The sequence below is a fragment of the Salvelinus namaycush genome, chromosome 7 (genome assembly GCF_016432855.1).
Source record: "Salvelinus namaycush isolate Seneca chromosome 7, SaNama_1.0, whole genome shotgun sequence".
In the NCBI taxonomy this organism is placed as follows: Eukaryota; Metazoa; Chordata; class Actinopteri; order Salmoniformes; family Salmonidae; genus Salvelinus; species Salvelinus namaycush.
In genome coordinates, this window is record NC_052313.1 from 30,096,551 (window position 1) to 30,115,755 (window position 19,205).

Consider the following 19,205-nt stretch of genomic DNA (forward strand, 5'->3'; position numbering starts at 1 on the left):
TCCAACACTCTACTCTGCAAACTGGATGCAGTCTATCACAGTGCCATCCGTTTAGTCACCAAAGCCCCATACACCACCCACCACTGCGACCTGTATGCTCTCGTCGGCTGGCCCTTGCTTCATATTCGTTGCCAGACCCACTGGCTCCAGGTCATCTATAAGTCTTTGCTAGGTAAAGCTCCGCCTTATCTCAGCTCACTGGTCACCATAGCAGCAACCACTTGTAGCACGCGCTCCAGCAGGTATATTTCACTGGTCACCCCCAAAGCCAATCCCCCCTTTGGCCGCCTTTCCTTCCAGTTCTCTGCTTCCAATGACTGGAACGAATTGCAGAAATCACTGAAGCTGGAGACTCATATCTCCCTCACTAACTTTAAGCACCAGCTGTCAGAGCAGCTCACAGATCACTGCACCTGAACATAGCCCACCTGTAAATAGCCCATCCAACTACTTCATCCCCATTCTGTTATTTTTTTATTCTCCTTTGCACCCCAGTATCTCTACTTGCACATTCATCTTCTGCACATCTATCACTCCAGTATTTAATTGCTAAATTGTAATTATTTCGCTACTATGGCCTATTTATTGCCTTACCTCCCTTATTTTACCTCATTTGCACACACTGTATATATACTTTTTTTCTATTGTGTTATTGACTGTATGTTTGTTTATTCCATGTGCAACTCTGTTGTTGTTGTATGTGTCGCACTGCTTTGCTTTATCTTGGCCAGGTCGCAGTTGTAAATGAGAACTTGTTCTCAACTAGTCTACCTGGTTAAATAAAGGTGAAATAAAATAAAATAAAAAATAAAAATCATCGTGGCCAGGCGCTAAAATAGAAGTTGGTTCTATTTGTGATGGTCAACGTGCTGCAAGTCCTGCCTCTCCCATCTCCTCCTTGGTTTTTAGGAGCATATACCCAAGTACCATCTCCTCATTGGTTTTTAGGAGCATTGAAAGATGAACTGAGGTCCACACTCCGGTCGGTTGTGGTATTTCAGGCAAAATAACAACCCAATGTTTATATCACAGGACAAATTAGCTAGCAAAAGCAAGCTAGCTAGCTAAATTGACATAAATGTTTAATGCTTTTCGACCTGGCACCAAATTTGTTTTGATATTTCAACCTGCGTGTCCTGATCACATCTGGTGTGGGGCGACAAAATCAACGAGTGTAACACAATGTCTGCAAATTATTTTCCAGCAATATTGCCCCTGTCTGTCTGTGTGGTGCGTGTGCATTTGTTTATCACTCCATGTAACCAGTTGATGTGATAACCATCTTGTGGTTTGACAGAAATTGTTTCCCCAAAACCTTCTCAGTTAAATGTTAACTGCAAAGTAGGCTTACCTGGCAGAAGTATATCATGAGTAAGTGTATCATTTGTATCTATTGTTTGTTATTAGCAACATTTTTCATGAAATGAGCAGCAGCACTAGGCCTACAGAACCATCGCTAGACCGGCACATTAGATGGCACATTACTCACTTGCTAGATGGGCAATTAAAAGGGACAGATGCGCAATTCAAGTGGAATTACACTCAAAATTCTAAATTTGTTAGATCGGGAAGAAAACTAAAATAAAATGTATTCTTATGTGATTTAACATGGACATGGACTCAGAACATCCAATTTAATTGTTTCTCTATGAACAATTGTAATTTTAAGAGTGAAAAATAAAACTGAGAACAAAATTTGGGAAAATATCCAACATAATATTTTGGGGGAAAAAACAAACACAGATTTTCTCGGGCCTTTAGTTGTTTATGAACCATTATTTTACCTGAAAACATTGCACTACTTCCTCATACACTAAGGACCTGGGGAAGAGTTGCAGGGGAGAGGACATTAGAAGAATGTGTCTATTTGAAATCTAGAAAAAAAATTGTAGCTAGCCACATGTTTAAATTTTTTAGCTAGAAAAGGTTGTAGACCCCTGCTCTAGGGCATGTGCTTATTGGGCCAGTATAGTTAGGCCCTGTCCAGAAGAAACCATAAACCCTCTTCCCTAGGCAAATGTGTAGATCTGAAACAAGTTGATTGGTGTAAGCAAGAGGGCGATTGCACTTTGAAGTAAATCTCAGTTCTGTTATAAGATCATAGTGATCCATGAGTATCATGAAAACAGGTTAATATGCCCTACCAACATTGGACAACTATACAAAAATCCCTTCAATCGCTGAAATAAGTAAATCAAATCAATGATGAGAATAATCAGATTAACATGGACATTGTGGCGGAGTATCATGAACCAAGAGGTTCTGAATTCCAATCCCATGTGATGACATGTTGAATAATTATTACACAAAAAATGAACATGCACAATGTAATAATGTAAATTGAAAACACTATGTTAAAAGCACAGTGTGTGTGTGTGTGTGAGTATCCCTAACCTTGCCAGCAACGAGCTATGAATGGATCAGTGGTTCACCAATCAGGTCCTTGATTGGCTCAGCAACCATGATGTGTAATGAATTTTTCTTAGGACACAAACGTTCTTGCAACGTTCCCATGAAATGCGTCTAGAACATTAATATCTTACGTTCTGAGAACATGGCAACCATGTTCTGTGTATATTTGGTGGGAAGCTCATGTACTATTCTCATAACCCACATAAAACTGGACACATGAATGTTCTTGCAACATTCTCATCAAACTTGTCGAGAACATTAGCATCTTAAGTTCTGTGAACATGGCAACATTTCTTATGAACGTTCTAATTTCCACATTCTACATTCCACGCGCATGGACACTATTTGCATATCGGGGAACTGATGCTGTAAACACCTCTTCTACAAAATAAGAAAATAAAATTATTCAAGGGTTCTTTTTGAACATGGTTCTTTAAAGAACCTTTAAAAAAGGCTTAGTATTGAACCCTTTTTGTTAAGTGTGTATTATTGTTATGTAATGGCCCTTGACATACACACACACACACACACACTGCATCTAAGCAGACCTGGAATTCAATTCTGCATGCCACAGAGGTAAAATACTTGCTAAACTTTTCCCTGAAAAAAAGGGTGGCAGGTTGCCTAGCAGTTAAGAGCGCTTTGCCGGATAACTGAAAGGTCACTGGTTCAAATCTCCATGTTGACTCTGTGTAAAATCTGTTAATGTGCCCTTGAGCAGAGCACTTAACCCTAATTGCTCATGTAAGCCACTCTAGATAAGAATGTCTGCTAAATGACTAAAATGTAAAACTGGCTCCTGACCTGCTTTGTTGGCCAGGATTGCAATGCCTCTCATGCTTTTCCTCAATCCTGCTGTAGCTGCATCTCCAGTTCACAAGTTTTTGTGAGGACATGATGGAGAATGCACATTTCAACCACTAGGGTAATCCATTGGCTGTAGGTTGATCTTCTTGTAGGATCTTCCATCTGGCCTCAAGGATCCCGAATGCCTTCTCCACTGTCATTCTAGCTCGACAAAGACGATAATTATATAGCTTAGGTTGTGCACTGCACAGAAAATTCTCCGGTGTTAAATTTAACACTGGGCCAGTGTCTATACAGGTCCACAATTTTCAGTGTTAAATTAACACTGTTCTTAGTGCTGAAGCTGTTACACTTAGTGTTCGTGAATTTACACGTTTAGTGTTATGCAATAAAACCTCATAGTATTTTTTAACACTAGGAAGTGTATATAGTTTGCACCAATGGTGTTATGTAATAACACCTCATATAGTATTTTTAACCATTATGCAAAGAGGTCTATATCTCTTCACAAGGTGTCTTGTGTTGGATTAAGGAAGTATTTAATGCCACATGCTCTAACGTAAGCATTTACAAAGACTTCAGCACTGGCAGCAGACATACTCAAACTTTAATTAGCATAACCATAGACCAGTTAAACTGGTACAACACTTCCACTCACGGGTGGCCAAACATAACAAATTGAATTGACTGTATTTTGTTATTAACAGAGAGGGTTGCTGAATTTGTTAATTTTCAGTCCCCTGGACCCTACCAAGTTAGTTCCTCCTGGAGGCGAATGTTATCATTAAAATTTAACTATTTATGACAATACATACAGTACCATAAGGCCTTACTTTGATTGACAAATTTTAAACTAATACAGTGGTGTTAGGAACCTCGTGTTTTACTGGCCACATTAGGCCTGTAACAACGCAGAGAGAAAGAAAACAGAGAAATAATCAAGGACAAGTAAAACACGTAATAATCAATGTAATAATAGACACACAATGAGTAACAATAACTTGGCTATATACAAGGCGTACTAGTGCCGAGTCGATGTGCAGGGGTATGAAGTAATTGAGGTAGATATGTACATATAACTAGGAATAAAGTGACAGATAGTAAACAGAAGCAGCACCGTATGTGAGGAGTACATAAAAGTGAGTGCAAAAAGGGCCAATGCAGTTAGTTAAATAGTTAACCAATTAGCTATCCGGACTATCTATTTAGCAGTCTTATGACTTGGGGGTAGAAGCTGTTTAGGGTCCTGTCAGTTTCAGGTGCATCGGTACCACTTTCCGTGCAGTAGCAGATTGAACAGTCTATGACTTGGGTGGCTGAAGTCTTCGCAATTTTTAGGGCTTTCCTCTGTCACTGCCTGGTATAGAAGTCATGGATGACTGGGAGTTCGGCCCCAGTTATGTACTGGACCGTCCACCCTACCCTCTGTAGAGCCTTGCAGTCGGATGCCAAGCAGTTGCCATACCATGCGGTGATGCAGCCAGTCAAAATGCTCTCAATGTACAGCTGTAGAACCTTTTAAGAATCTAAGGGCCCATGCCAAATCTTTTCAGCCTCCTGAGGGGAAGAGGTGTTGTCGTGCCCTCTTCACAACTGTGTTGATATGTTTGTACCATGATACTGTAGATCTTCAGTGATCTGGACACCAAGGAACTTGAAGATCTTGACCGTGTGAATGTGGGCGTGCTCTGCCCTCCATTTCCTGTAGTCCACGATCAGCCCCCTTTTTTGCTGACTTTGAGAGAAAGGTTGTTGTCCTGGCATCTATGGATCTGTTGGGGCGATATGCGAATTGGAGTAGGTCCAGGGTATCTGAGATGATGGTATTGATGTGAGGCATGAACAGCCTTTCAAAGGATTTCATGGCTACAGATGTGAGTGCTATGGGATGATAGTCAAGTTACATTGGCTTTCTTGGACACAGGGACTATGGTTGTCTGCTTGAAACATGTACTGTAGGTACTACAGACTGGGTCAGGGAGACATTGAAGATGTCAGTGAAGACACTTGCCAGCTGGTTACCGCATGTTCCGAGTACGAGTCCTGGTAATCCTTCTGGTCCTGCGGCCTAGTGAATATTAATCTGTTTAACTTCTCTAGGGTAGGGCACAGCATTCGGAATTTTGGATGATAAGCATGCCCAAATTAAAGTGCCTGCTACTCGATCCCAGAAGACATGATATGCATATGACTGGTAGATTTGGATAGAAAACACTCCAAAGTTTCCAAAACTGTTAAAATAGTGTCTGTGAGTATAACAGAACTGATTTGGCAGGCGAAAACCTGAGAAAAATCCATTCCGGAAATATTTTTTTGGGGGGTTTTGTAGTTTTCTATTCAATGCCATTACAGTATCCATTGGCTTAGGACTCAAATTGCAGTTCCTATGCCTTCCACTAGATGTCAACCGTCTTTAGAAATTGTTTCAGGCTTGTATTCTGAAAAATGAGGGAATAAGAACAGTCTGAATGAGTGGACCTGCCGTGTCACAGAGATTTTTCATGCGCGCGACCAGAGAGAGTGCCTTTCGTGTTAACCTTTTGTATTGACGACGTTATTGTCCGGTGAAATATTATTGATTATTTAGGCTAATAACCTGAGGATGGAATACAAAACATCGTTCAACATCTTTCTGTAAACTTTACGGATACAATTTGAATTTTTTTGTCTGCCTGTTTTGACTGCGTTTGAGCCTGTGGATTACTGAAGAAAACACACGAACAAAACTGAGGTTTTTGGATATAAAGAGACTTTATTGAACAAAAGGAACATTTATTGAGTAAATGAATGTCTTCTGAGTGCACCCATATGAAGATCATCAAAGGTAAGGGATTAATTTTATCTCTATTTCTGACTTGTGTAACTCTTGTACTTGGCTGGTTACTGTTTGTAATGATTTGTCTGCTGGGCTATGTTCTCAAATAATCGTAAGGTGTGCTTTCGCCGTAAAGCATTTTTAAATCTGACACCGTGGTTGGATTCACAAGAAGGTAATCTTTAAACCTATTTAAATATGTTTTGTTTTCTGAATTTTTATAATGAGTATTTCTGTATTTGGCGCCCTGCAGTTTCACTGGCTGTTGAAGAGGTGGGACGCTAATGTCTCACGTACCCTAGAGAGGTTAAAGGTCTTACTCACATCGGCCACAGAGAATGTGATCACACAGTCATCCAGAACAACTGGTGCTCTCACGCATGGTTCGGTGTTACTTGCCTCAAAGCAAGCATAGAAGGCATTTAGCCCATCTGGTATGTTCGCATCAATGGGCAGCTAATAGCTGGGTTTCCCTTTGTTAACCCTGATAGTTTGCAAGCCCTGCCACATCCGACGAGTGGCAGAGCCGCTGTAATAGGATTTGATCTTAGTCCTGTATTGATGGTTTGCCTGTTTGATGTTAGGAATGTGCTGAGGAGACTACCAAAACCATTTAAACTAGAACAACCATTTCAGTAGCGGGTGCAATAAATCGAACTAACTGATTGTGTTGGTTTAGAAAAATGTAGTTATTTATCTTCGTGTTGCCTAAGATTAAGTCATTAATCAATGTACACCATAGAGTGCATTTGGCAAGTATTCAGACCTCTTGACTTTTTCCACATGTTGTTACGTTACAGCCTTATTCAAAAATGGATTTAAAAAATGACAAAGTGAAAACAGGTTTTTAGAATTTTTAATGCCCTCCTTGACTGTATTCAAAATAAACAGAAATACTTTATTTACAGAGGTATTCAGAACCTTTGCTTTGAGACTCGAAATTGAGCTCAGGTACATCCTGTTTCCATTGATCACCCTTGAGATGTTTCTACAATTTGATTGGACTCCACCTGTGGTAAATTAAATTGATTGGACATTATTTGGAAAGGCACACACCTGACCTTATACAGTGGCTTGCAAAAGTATTCACCCCCCTAAGGCATTTTTCCTATTTTGTTGAATTACAACCGAGAATTAAAATATATTTCTTGGAGGGTTGTACCATTTGATTTACACAACATGCCTACCACTTTGAAGATACAAAATATTTTAAATTGAAAAACAAACAAGAAATAAGACAAAAAAACAGAACTTGAGCGTGCATAACTATTCATCCCCCAAAGTTAATTTCTAGAGCCACCTTTTGCAGCAATTACAGCTGTAATTCTTTTGGGGTATGTCTCTATAAGCTTGGCATATCTAGCCACTGGGATTTTTACCCATTCTTCAAGGCAAAACTGCTCCAGCTCCTTCAAGTTGGATGGGTTTCGCTGGTGTATAGTAATCTTTAAGTCATACCACAGATTCTGAATTGGATTGAGGTCTGGGCTTTGACTAGGCCATTCCAAGACATTTAAATGTTTCCCCTTAAACCACTTGAGTGTTGCTTTAGCAGTATGCTTAGGGTCATTTTCCTGCTGGAAGGTGAAACTCCGTCCCAGTCTCAAATCTTTGGAAGACTGAAACAGGTTTCCCTCAAGAATTTCCCTGTATTTAGTGCCATCCATCATTCCTTCAATTCTGACCAGTTTCCCAGTCCCAGTCAATTAAAAACATCCCCACAGCATGATGCTGCCACCACCATGCTTCACTGTGGGGATGGTGTTCTCGGGGTAATGAGAGGTGTTGGGTTTGCGCCACACATAGCATTTTCCTTGATGGCCAAAAAGCTAAATTTTAGTCTCACCTGACCAGAGTACCTTCTTCCATATGTTTGGGGAGTCTCCCACATGCCTTTTGGTGAACACCAAACGTGTTTGGCCACTCTTCCATAAAGTCCAGCTCTGTGGAGTGTATGGTTTAAAGTGGTCCTATGGACAGATACTCCAATCTCCACTGTGGAGCTTTGCAGCTCCTTCAGGGTTATCTTTGATCTCTTTGTTGCCTTTCTGATTAATGCCCTCCTTGCCTGTGAGTTTTGGTGGGCGGCCCTCTCTTGGCAGGTTTGTTATGGTGCCATATTCTTTCAATTTTTTTACAATGGATTTAATGGTGCTCCGTGGGATGTTCAAACTCAACCCTGATTTGTACTTTGTCCCTGACTTGTTTGGAGAGCTCATTGGTCTTCATAGTGTCGCTTGCTTGGTGGTGCCCCTTGCTTAGTGGTGTTGCAGACTCTGGGGCCTTTCAGAACAGGTGTATATATACTGAGATCATGTGACAGATCATGTGACACTTAGATTGCACACATGTGAACTTTATTTTACAAATTATGTGACTTCTGAAGGTAAATGATTGCCCAAGATCTTATTTAGGGGCTTCATAGCAATGGGGGTAAATACATAAGCATGCACCACTTTCCGTTTTTTTATTTTGTAGAATTGTTTGAAACATGTTTTTTTTCTTTTTCATTTCACTTCACCAATTTGGACTATTTTGTGTGTGTCCATTACATGAAATCCAAATAAAAATCTATTTAAATTACAGGTTGTAATGCAACAAAATTGGAAAAACACCAAGGGGGATGAATACTTTTGCAAGGCACTGTAAGGTCCCACAGTTGACAGTGTATGTCAAAGCAAAAACCGAGCAATGAGGTCGAAGGAATTGTCCGTAGAGCTCAGAGACAGAATTGTGTTGAGACACAGATCTGGGGAAGGGTACCAAAACATTTCTGCAGCATTGAAGGTCCTCAAGAACACAGTGGCCTCCATCATTCAGTTTGGAACCACCAAGACTCTTCCTAGAACTGGTCGCCCGGCCAAACTGAGCAATCGGGGGAGAGGGGCCTTTGTCAGGGATGTGACCATGAAACCAATGGTCACTCTGACAGAGCTCTAGAGTTCCTCTGTGGAGAACCTTCCAAAAGGACAACCATCTCTGCAGCACTCCGTCAATTGGGCCTTTATGGTAGAGTGGCCAGACGGAAGCCAATCCTCAGTAAAAGTCACATGGCAGCCCGCTTGGAGTTTGCCAAAAGGCATCTAAAGGACTCTCCGACCATGAGAAACAAGAATCACTGGTCTGATGAAACCAACATTGAACTCTTTGGCATGAATGCCAAGCGTCACATCTGGAGGGAACCTGGCACCATTCCTACGGGGAAGCATGGTGGTGGCAGCATCCTGCTGTTGGGATGTTTTTCAGCGGCAGGGTCTGGGAGACTAGTCAGGATCGAGGGAAAGATGATCGGAGTAAAGTACAAAGAGATCCTTGATGAAAACCTGCTCCAGTAAGCTCAGGACCTCACACTGGGGCAAAGGTTCACCTTCCAACAGGACAACAACCCTAAGCACACAGCCAAGGCAACACAGGAGTGACTTCGGGACAAGCGTCTGAATGTCCTTGAGTGGCCCAGCCAGAGCCCGGACTTGAACCCGATCGAACATCTCTGGAGAGACCTGAAAATAGCTGTGCAGCAACACTCCCTGTCCAACCTGACAGAGCTTGAGAGGATCTACAGAGAGAAATGGGAGAAACTCCCCAAATACAAGTGTGCCAAGCTTCATACCCAAGAAGACTCAATGCTGTAATCAGCACCACAGGTGCTTCAACAAAGTACTGAGTAAAGGGTCTGAATACTTACGTAAATATGATATTTAATTTGCAAACATATGGAGTATTGTATGTAGATTGATGAGGGGAAAAAATATTATATCAATTTTAGAATAAGGCTGTAACGTAACAAAATGTGGAATAAGTTAAGGTCTGAATACTTCCCGAAGGCACTGTATATACAAAAGTATGTGGACAGCCCTTCAAATTAGTGGATTTTGCTATTTCAGCCACACCCGTTGCTGACAAGTGTCAAATCGAGCACACAGCCATACAATCTCCATTGACAAACACTGGTAGTAGAATGGCCTTACTGAAAATGACAGTGACTTTCAACGTGGCACCGTCATAGGACGCCACCTTTCTAACAAGTCAGTTCGTCAAATTTCTGCCCTGCTAGAGCTGCCCCGGTCAACTGTAAGTGCTGTTATTGTGAAGTGGAAACATCTAGAAGCAACAACGGCTCAGCCGCAAAGTGGTAGGCCACACAAGATCGCAGAACTGGACTGCCGAGTGCCTAAAACCACAATGCACAATACCAAGCGTTGGCTGGAATGGTGTAAAGCTCGCCACCATTGGACTCTAGAGCAGTGGAAATGCATTCTTTTGAGTTATGAATAACGCTTAACCATCTGCCAGTCCGATTGAAGAACCTGGGTTTGACAGATACTAAAAGCACGCTACCTATCCGATTGCATAGTTCCAACTGTAAAGTTTGGTGGAGGAGGAACAATGTTTGAGGCAGCTTTTCATGGTTCGGGCTAGGCCCCTTCATTCCAATGAAGGGAAATCTTAACACTACAGCATACAATTACATTTTGCATGATTCTGTGCTTCCAACTTTGTGGCAACAGTTTGCACAAAGCGAGGTCCATACAGAAATGGTTTGTCGAGATCGGTGTGGGAGAACTTGACTGGGCTGCACAGAGCCCTGACCTCAACCCCATCAAACACCTTTGTGATGAATTGGAACGCCGACTGAAAGACAGGTCTAATCACCCTACATCAGTGCCCGACCTCACTAATGCCCGTGGCTGAATTGAAGCAAGTCCCCACACCAATGTTTCAACATCTAGGGGAAAGCCTTCCCAGTAGAGTGGATGCTGTTATATCAACAAAGGGGGGACCAAGTTCATATTAATGCCCATGATTTCAGAATGAGATGTTGGACCAGCAGGTGTCCACAAACTTTTGGTCAAGTAGTGTACATGCATAAACAGATATTGAAACAAACAATTCAAAAAATCTAACTGCAATAGAGCATGCTGGGAAATAAGATAATGATTGGCGTGGTTTTGAGTGTTTTACTCTACACTCTGGTAATAAAAACATATATACGGAATGTTAATTTCAGCCTTTGAAAAGTTAATTTAACTCTTGAGTGAAATAAAAATGACTATGTAGTAATGACTCTCCATTATTTCCTGTGTGGGCATTTTGGGGCACTTGCAGCAGTGTTGCCGCCATACAATTGCAGAGTTGGCATAAATCCAGCAGTTGATGTTTCTCCCAAAATTCCCCAACTTGAATAGTTGTGAAGTGGTAGTTAGCATCCACAAGGGCAAGTAGCAACAATGAGAAGTTTCTTTAGAGTTAAAGTAACGGCTCCCAGATTGGTGGTCTAGTGATTGTTGTATTTTTTTCATCCATCATTCGCCAAAAGATGAGGAAAGTCCCATTTTTCCTTAAACTCTTGAGCAGGTTGTCTCCAGGATTCCTCAGTGGGTTATGGCAGATCGGTCACCAGCATCCTCTTCTCTATGGCCTCACGTATTTTCATTGTGGTGATCTTAAATAAATTGCTTAAAAATGTTACAAACATAGCATAGTAGGCCTAGGCTACACAGTGCATCTAGCCTACTAGGCATACTTGGGTTAAAGATATAATAATAATGTATACATGTTTGAACTTGTATAGGTCTTTTCAAAGAATCTCAAAGCGCATAAAAAGTAAAACAAGAAACAAAACATTTAAATGATGGAGATTGGAAGTCTCAGTTGGCTTAGGATGAAGTTGAGGTAGTTTGGGCTGGAAAGGCAGTGTACGTTCAATGTAGGGGGCGTCGATGGGACATCCAAGGAGAAACAAAGACAGTCTGAAAAAAACACACCTGCTTTTCTGAATGGTCAGTCATTCCATTGGAGCCGCTTCTCTTATACTGGTCCTCCACTGCCAGGAATATAAACTCAGCAAAAAAAGAAACGTCCTCTCACTGTCAACTGTGTTTATTTTCAGCAAACTTATCATGTGTAAATATTTGCATGAACATAACAAGATTCAACAACTGAGATATAAACTGAACAAGTTCCACAGACATGTGACGAACAGAAATTGAATCATGTGTCCCTGAACAAAGGGGGGGGTCAAAATCAAAAGTAACAGTCAGCATCTGGTGTGGCAACCAGCTGCATTAAATACTGCAGTGCATCTTCTCCTCATCATGCACTGAACCAGATCTGCCAGTTCTTGCTGTGAGATGTTACCCCACTCTTCCACCAAGGCACCTGCAAGTTCCCGGACATTTCTTGGGGGAATGGCCTTAGCCCTCACCCTCCGATCCAACAGGTCCCAGACATGCTCAATGGGATTGAGATCCGGGCTCTTCGCTGGCCATGGGAGAACACGGACATTCCTGTCTTGCAGGAAATCAAACACAGAACGAGCAGTATGGCTGGTGGCATTGTCATGCTGGAGGGTTATGTCAGGATGAGCCTGCAGGAAGGGTACCACATGAAGGAGGAGGATGACTTCCCTGTAACGCACAGCATTGAGATTGCCTACAATGACAACAAGCTCAGTCTAGTGATGCTGTGACACACCGCCCCAGACCATGACGGACCCTCCACCTCTAAATCGATCCCGCTCCAAAGTACAGGCCTTGGTGTAACGCTCATTCCTCCGACGATAAACACGAATCCGACCATCCTCCATGGTGAGACAAAACCGCGACTCGTCAGTGAAGAGCACTTTTTGCCAGTCCTGTCTGGTCCAGCAACGGTGGGTTTGTGCCCATAGGCGATGTTGTTGCCGGTGATGTCTGGTGAGGACCTGCCTTACAACAGACCTACAAGCTCTCAGTCCAGCCTCTCTCAGCCTATTGCGGACAGTCTGAGCACTGATGGAGGGATTGTGCGTTCCTGGTTTAACTCGGGCAGTTGTTGTTGCCATCCTGTACCTGTCCTGCAGGTGTGATGTTCGGATGTACCGATCCTGTGCAGGTGTTGTTACATATGGTCTGCCACTGCAAGAATGATCAGCTGTCCGTCCTGTCTCGCTGTAGCACTGTCTTATGCGTCTCACAGTACAGATATAGCAATTTATTGCCCTGGCCACATCTGCAGTCCTCAGGCCTCTTTAGTGTCCTAAGTTGTCATAACTGTGACCTTAATTGCCTACCGTCTGTAAGCTGTTTGTGTCTTACCGACTGTTCCACAGGTGCATGTTCATTAAATGTTTATGGTTGATTGAACAAGCATGGGAAACAGTGTTTAAAACCTTTACAATGAAAATCTGTGTATTTGGATTTTTATGAATTATCTTTGAAAGACAGGGTCCTGTAAAAGGGACGTTTCTTTTTTCTGCTGAGATTAGCACCCACCTGGGTGATGCCACGGCTGCTGAAAAGCGCACACACAGCCACCACACCTGGCAGTGGTTTGGAGCATTCCCTGAACAGTCCCTGGACTTCCTCTGCTACCTCAGGACACAGCATGCAGTCCTTTGTGTAATACTTCCAAACATAAATGCCATATTATTTGAATACAAACAGCCAGCTAGATAGCTAGCTATCTATCTATCAAGCCAAAATATACTTTTCATCACGATCCTGCAACTCTGAGTCAAGACCACAGGATATAGTGATCAAACCCTAGAGCAGCCAAACCCCACCAAAATAAATACAAAATGCAACAAAAAAACACTTTAAAAAAATGAAAATGTACAATATTTACAGAGCTCTCTGCTTAGTCTTCCTCGCGGCGCCATGGCAACCACAGAACCCTGGTAGATGCCAAGTAACAATCATGTCTATTTTATTCTTCACAGATGTTGAATTGTGCAAAACCAGATGGAAGTCCTTCCATGACACTGGGAAGACCCAACTCACTGGGCAAACCAAGTCATTTCAATGTGGATAATTGGGTAATATTCAGTGCTCGACTTGGACTGATATAGGTGCCGGTACTCATTTTAGATGCTGGTACTGTTTATATTTAAGTGTAGGAGCTCCACAATACTTTTGAGCTGCCTGCCACCACTCACTGGGAGATGAATTCACCTTTCAGTAGGACAATAACCTAAAACACAACGCAAAATACACACTGGAGTTACTTATTTATTTTTTATTTCACCTTTATTTAACCAGGTAGGCCAGTTGAGAAAAAGTTCTAATTTACAACTGCGACCTGGCCAAGATAAAGCAAAGCAGTGCGACAAAAACAACAACACAGAGTTACACATGGGATAAACAAACGTACAGTCAATAACACAATAGATAATCTGTATACAGTGTGTGCAAATGAAGTAAAGAGGTAAGGCAATAAATAGGCCATAGTTGCGAAGTAATTACCATTCAGCAATTAACACTGGAGTGATAGATGTGCAGATGAGGATGTGCAAGTATAAATACTGGTGTGCAAAAGAGCAGAAAAAAACAAAAACAAATATGGGGATAAGGTAGGTAATTGGTTGGATGGGCTACTTACAGATGGGCTATGTACAGCTGCAGCTGCTCTGACAGTCGATGCTTGAAGTTAGTGAGGGAGATATAAGTCTCCAACTTCAGTGATTTTTGCAATTCGTTCCAGTCATTAGCAGCAGAGAACTGGAAGGAAAGGCGGCCAAAACAGGTGTTGGCTTACCAAGATGACATGAATGTTCTTGACTGGCCTAGTTACAGTCTTGACTTAACAACTGTATTAAGTCGTGATTCTACACCTGCATTGCTTGCTGTTTGGGGTTTTAGGCTGGGTTTCTGTACAGCACTTCGAGATATTAGCTGATGTACGAAGGGCTATATAAAATAAACTTGATTGATTGATTGATATTAGCACGAGAACCAAAAACTTATTTTACTTACTGATCTAAAATTAACATTACCTTCTCCTTCCAATTTTTCTCAGGCGCAGGACTCCTCGTGTCACTCTCCTGGTCAATTTCTGAAATAATCTCATTCAAATGTGTATACTTCAAGTTCGATTTAGTGTTTATACTCATAGCCATGGTGTATTTTTTCAGTTTTGCGCAGAACTTTGTAGAAGAACGCGAATGCTGCGTATCGTTCTGTGGATTTTCAATGGAGAATGACTCGCGTTGCATGCAGCAAAAGGACAATGGCTGTTAGTCCTACAAAGAACAATCAAATACTAATGTAAAGCAAAGCTCATTGGCTATCTAGCTAGCTATGTTTCAAAATGATAGGTGGTCATGGACCAAGAGACTGTCAGTCAAGTGAACAATGCCCGTCTCATTGGTGCGTAATGATGGCTGTCCTTCATGGGCTAATTGACGTGTTGTGTAGCCACTACGTAATGTAGAATGATGAAACATTGTTTGGTTGCCTTCTAGAGTGGCTGAGGATTGCACAGAAACCGAACTTGACCAGGTGAAACAAGGTTTAGCTGGTTAGATTTCATAGATTGTTTTGTTGCAATTTGAAAGAGTCGGAATTCATGCAAAATGCTGTATGAAATCAAATCAAATCAAATTGTATTTGTCACATGCACCGAATACAACAGGTATGACATGCTTACAATGAAATGCTTACTTAGAAGCCCTTAACCAACAATGCAGTTTTAAGATAAATATATGGGAGAGGTTGAGGGTAGAGGAAGGACAGGCGTTAAAAACAAACAAAATAAAATAAAACTATTATAAAATAGACTGTCTCCATAAAATGTATATAGCATGTTTAAGCTGGAAATACAGGCCTAAGCGTTGTTAAATAAATAAGTGTTTAGTGAAAATAGATAAGTTAGAAATGTAATAAAAATAAAAATAACAAATAATTAAAGAGCAGCAGTAAAATAACAGTAGTGAGGCTATATACAGGGGGTACCGGTTAAGAGTCTACAGCTGCACCATTGAGAGCATCCTGAATGGTTGCATCACAGCCTGGTATGACAACTGCTCGGCCTCCAACCGCAAAGCACTACAGAGGGTAGTGCATACGGCTCAGTACATCACTGGGGCCAAGCTTCCTGACATCCAGGACCTCTATACCAGGCGGTGTCAGAGGATGGCCCAAAAATGGTCAAAGACTCCAGCCACCCTAGTCATAGACTGTTCTCTCTGCTACCACACGGCAAATGGTACCCGAGCGCCAAGTCTAGGTCCAAGAAGCTTCTAAATAGCTTCTACCCCCAAGCCATAAGACTCCTGAACATCTAATCAAATGGCTACCCAGACTATTTGCACACTTTCGCACTGCAGCTACTCTCTGTTTACTATCTATGCATAGTCACTTTAATAACTCTACCTACATGTACATATTACCTCAATTACCTCGACTAACCGGTGCCCATGCACATTGACTATGTACCGGTACCCCCTGTATATAGCCTTGCCATTGTTATTTTACTGCTGGTCTTTAATTATTTGTTCCTTTTATTTCTTATTTTTTTAGGTATTTTTCTTTAAACAGCATTGTTGATTAAGGGCTTGTAAGTAAGCATTTCACTGTAAGGTCTACACCTGTTGTATTCGGCGCATGTGACAAATAAAACTGGATTTGATTTGACTTATTACAGACTTAGTCAGGGAGAGGTTGAAAATGTCAGTGAAGACACTTGCCAGTTGGCCAGCGCATGCTCGGAGTGCACATTCCGGTAATCCGTCTGGCCCTGCGGCCTTGTGAATGTTGACCTGTTTAAAGGTTTTACTCAGATTGGCTATGTAGAGTGTGCTCACACAGTCATCCGAAACAGCTGATGCTCTCATGCATGCTTCAGTGTTGCTTGCCTCAAAGCGAGCATAGAAGTAACTTATCTCGTCTGGTAGGCTTGTGTCACTGGGCAGCTCATGGCTGTGTTTCCCTTTGTAGTCTGTAATAGTTTGCAAGCCCTGCCACATCCAACGAGTGTCGGGGCCAGTGTAGTACGATTCAATCTTAGTCCTGTATTAACGCTATGCCTGTTTGATGCTTCATCGGAGGGCATAGCGGGATGTCTTATAAGCGTCAGTGTTAGAGTCCTCCTCCTTGAATGCGGACGCTGTACCCTTTAGCTCAGTGCAGATGTTGCCTGTAATCCATGGTTTCTGGTTGGGGTATGTACGTACGCTACTGTGGGGACGACATCATCGATGCACTTATTGATTAAGCCAGTGACTGATGTGATGAACTCCTCAATGCCATCGGAAGAATCCCGGAACATATTCCATTCTGTACTAGCAAAACAGTCCTGTAGCTTATCATCTGCGTCATCTAACCACTTCTTTATTGAACGAGTCACTGGTGCTTCCTGCTTTAGTTTTCGCTTGTAAGCGGGAATCAGGAGGATAGAATTATGGTCAGATTTGCCAAATGGAGGGCGAGGGAGAGCTTTGTTTACGTTTTTGTGTGGAGTAAAGGTGGTCTAGAGTGTATTTCCCTCTGGGTACACATTTAAAAAGCTGGTAGAAATTTTGTAAAACGGATTTAAGTTTTCCTTGCATTAAAGTCCCCGGCCACTAGGAGCACCGCCTCTAGATGAGTGCTTTCCTGTTTGCTTAAGGCCTTTTACAGCTCATTGAGTGCGGTCTTAGTGCCAGCATCGGTTTGTGATGATAAATAGATAGCTACGAAAAATATAATGTGGTCTACAGCTTACCATGAGATACTCTACCTCAGGTGAGCAAAACCTTGAGACTTCCTTAATATTAGATTTCGTGCACCAGCTGTTGTTTACAAATATACACAGACCGCCAACCCTTGTCTTACCGGAGGCAGCTGTTCTATCTTGCCCATGCAGCGTAAACCCCACCAGCTGAATGTTATCGGTGTCGTCGTTCAGCCACGACTTGGTGAAACATAAGATATTACAGTTTTCAATGTCCCGTTGGTAGGATATTCGTTATCGTAGCTCGTCCATTTTGTTATACAACATGGATCGTGTTAGGATATAAAAATGTATTTGATCAAACAAAACTACGTTACATTTTATCTCTGGGACGCTCCGGATGACAAATCCGAGCAAGATTACTGAATGTAAGTGTATTCTATACCATCAGAGGTGAACGTATCAAACCAGTTGCCTTGATAAAGCATGGTATTATTTCGCTCTAATAACTACTGTATTTTGGACACTGCAGTTAGATTAACAATCATTTAAGATTTCTGACCAAATAAGACATTTCTATGTCCCGGAAAGTTGGCTTTTGTTTACAACGCCATTCTAGTCAAATATCGCATATTGAGCAGCAGCTGTCCCGATTTCGGATCCAGTAGAAGTTAAATCAGCTTGAAAATATATGGCAAGACTTGAAAATGGCTGTCTAGCAATGATTAACAACCAAGCTGATGAGACCAGGTGAGAAACAAACACAGGTGAAATCAATTAACAAAAATGAAAGACAGGGCTACGTTCCAGAACACAAAGAAACAGGGCTACTTTCAAGAACACAAAGAAAAAGAACACAAGGTTGACTAAGAAAAGAAAAGCAGAACCTTACAAGAGACTTACACAGAAAGACTCACAGCTGTTATTGCTGCCAAAGGTAATTCTAATGTTTTGTCTCCGGGGTGTGAATATTTACGTAAAAGAGATACTTCTGTATTTAATTTTCAATAAATTTGCAAAAATGTCTAAAAACATCTTTTCACTTTGTCATTATAGGGTATTGTGTGTACTGTAGATAGGTGAGAAAAATATATACTTAATCAATTTTGAATTCAGGCTGTAACAAATCAAAATGTGGACTAAATCAAGGGGTATGAATAATTTTTGAAGGCACTGTATCTGAGCATACATTACCGTTCAAAAGTTTGAGGTCACTTAGAAAATTCCTTGTTTTCCATGAAAACATACATGAAATGAGCTGCAAAATGAATCGGAAATATAGTCAAGACATTGACGAGGTAATAAACAATTATTTTTTATTGAAATAATAATTGTGTCCTTCAAACTTTGCTCTTGTCAAAGAATCCTCCATTTGCAGCAATTACAGCCTTGCAGACCTTTGGCATTCTAGTTGTCAATTTGTTGAGGTAATCTGAAGAGATTTCACCCCATGCTTCTTGAAGCACCTCCCACAAGTTGGATTGGCTTCATGGGCACTTCTTACGTACCATATGGTCAAGCTGCTCCCACAACAGCTCAATAGGGTTGAGATGCAGTGACTGTGCTGGCCACTCCATTATAGACAGAATACCAGCTGACTGCTTCTTCCCTAAAGAGTGCTTGCATCGTTTTGAGCTGTGCTTTGGGTCATTGTCCTGTTGTAGGAGGAAATTGGCTCCAATTAAGCGCCGTCCACAGGGTATGGCATAACCTTCAAAATGGAGTGATAGCCTTCCTTGTTCAAGATCCCTTTTACCCTGTA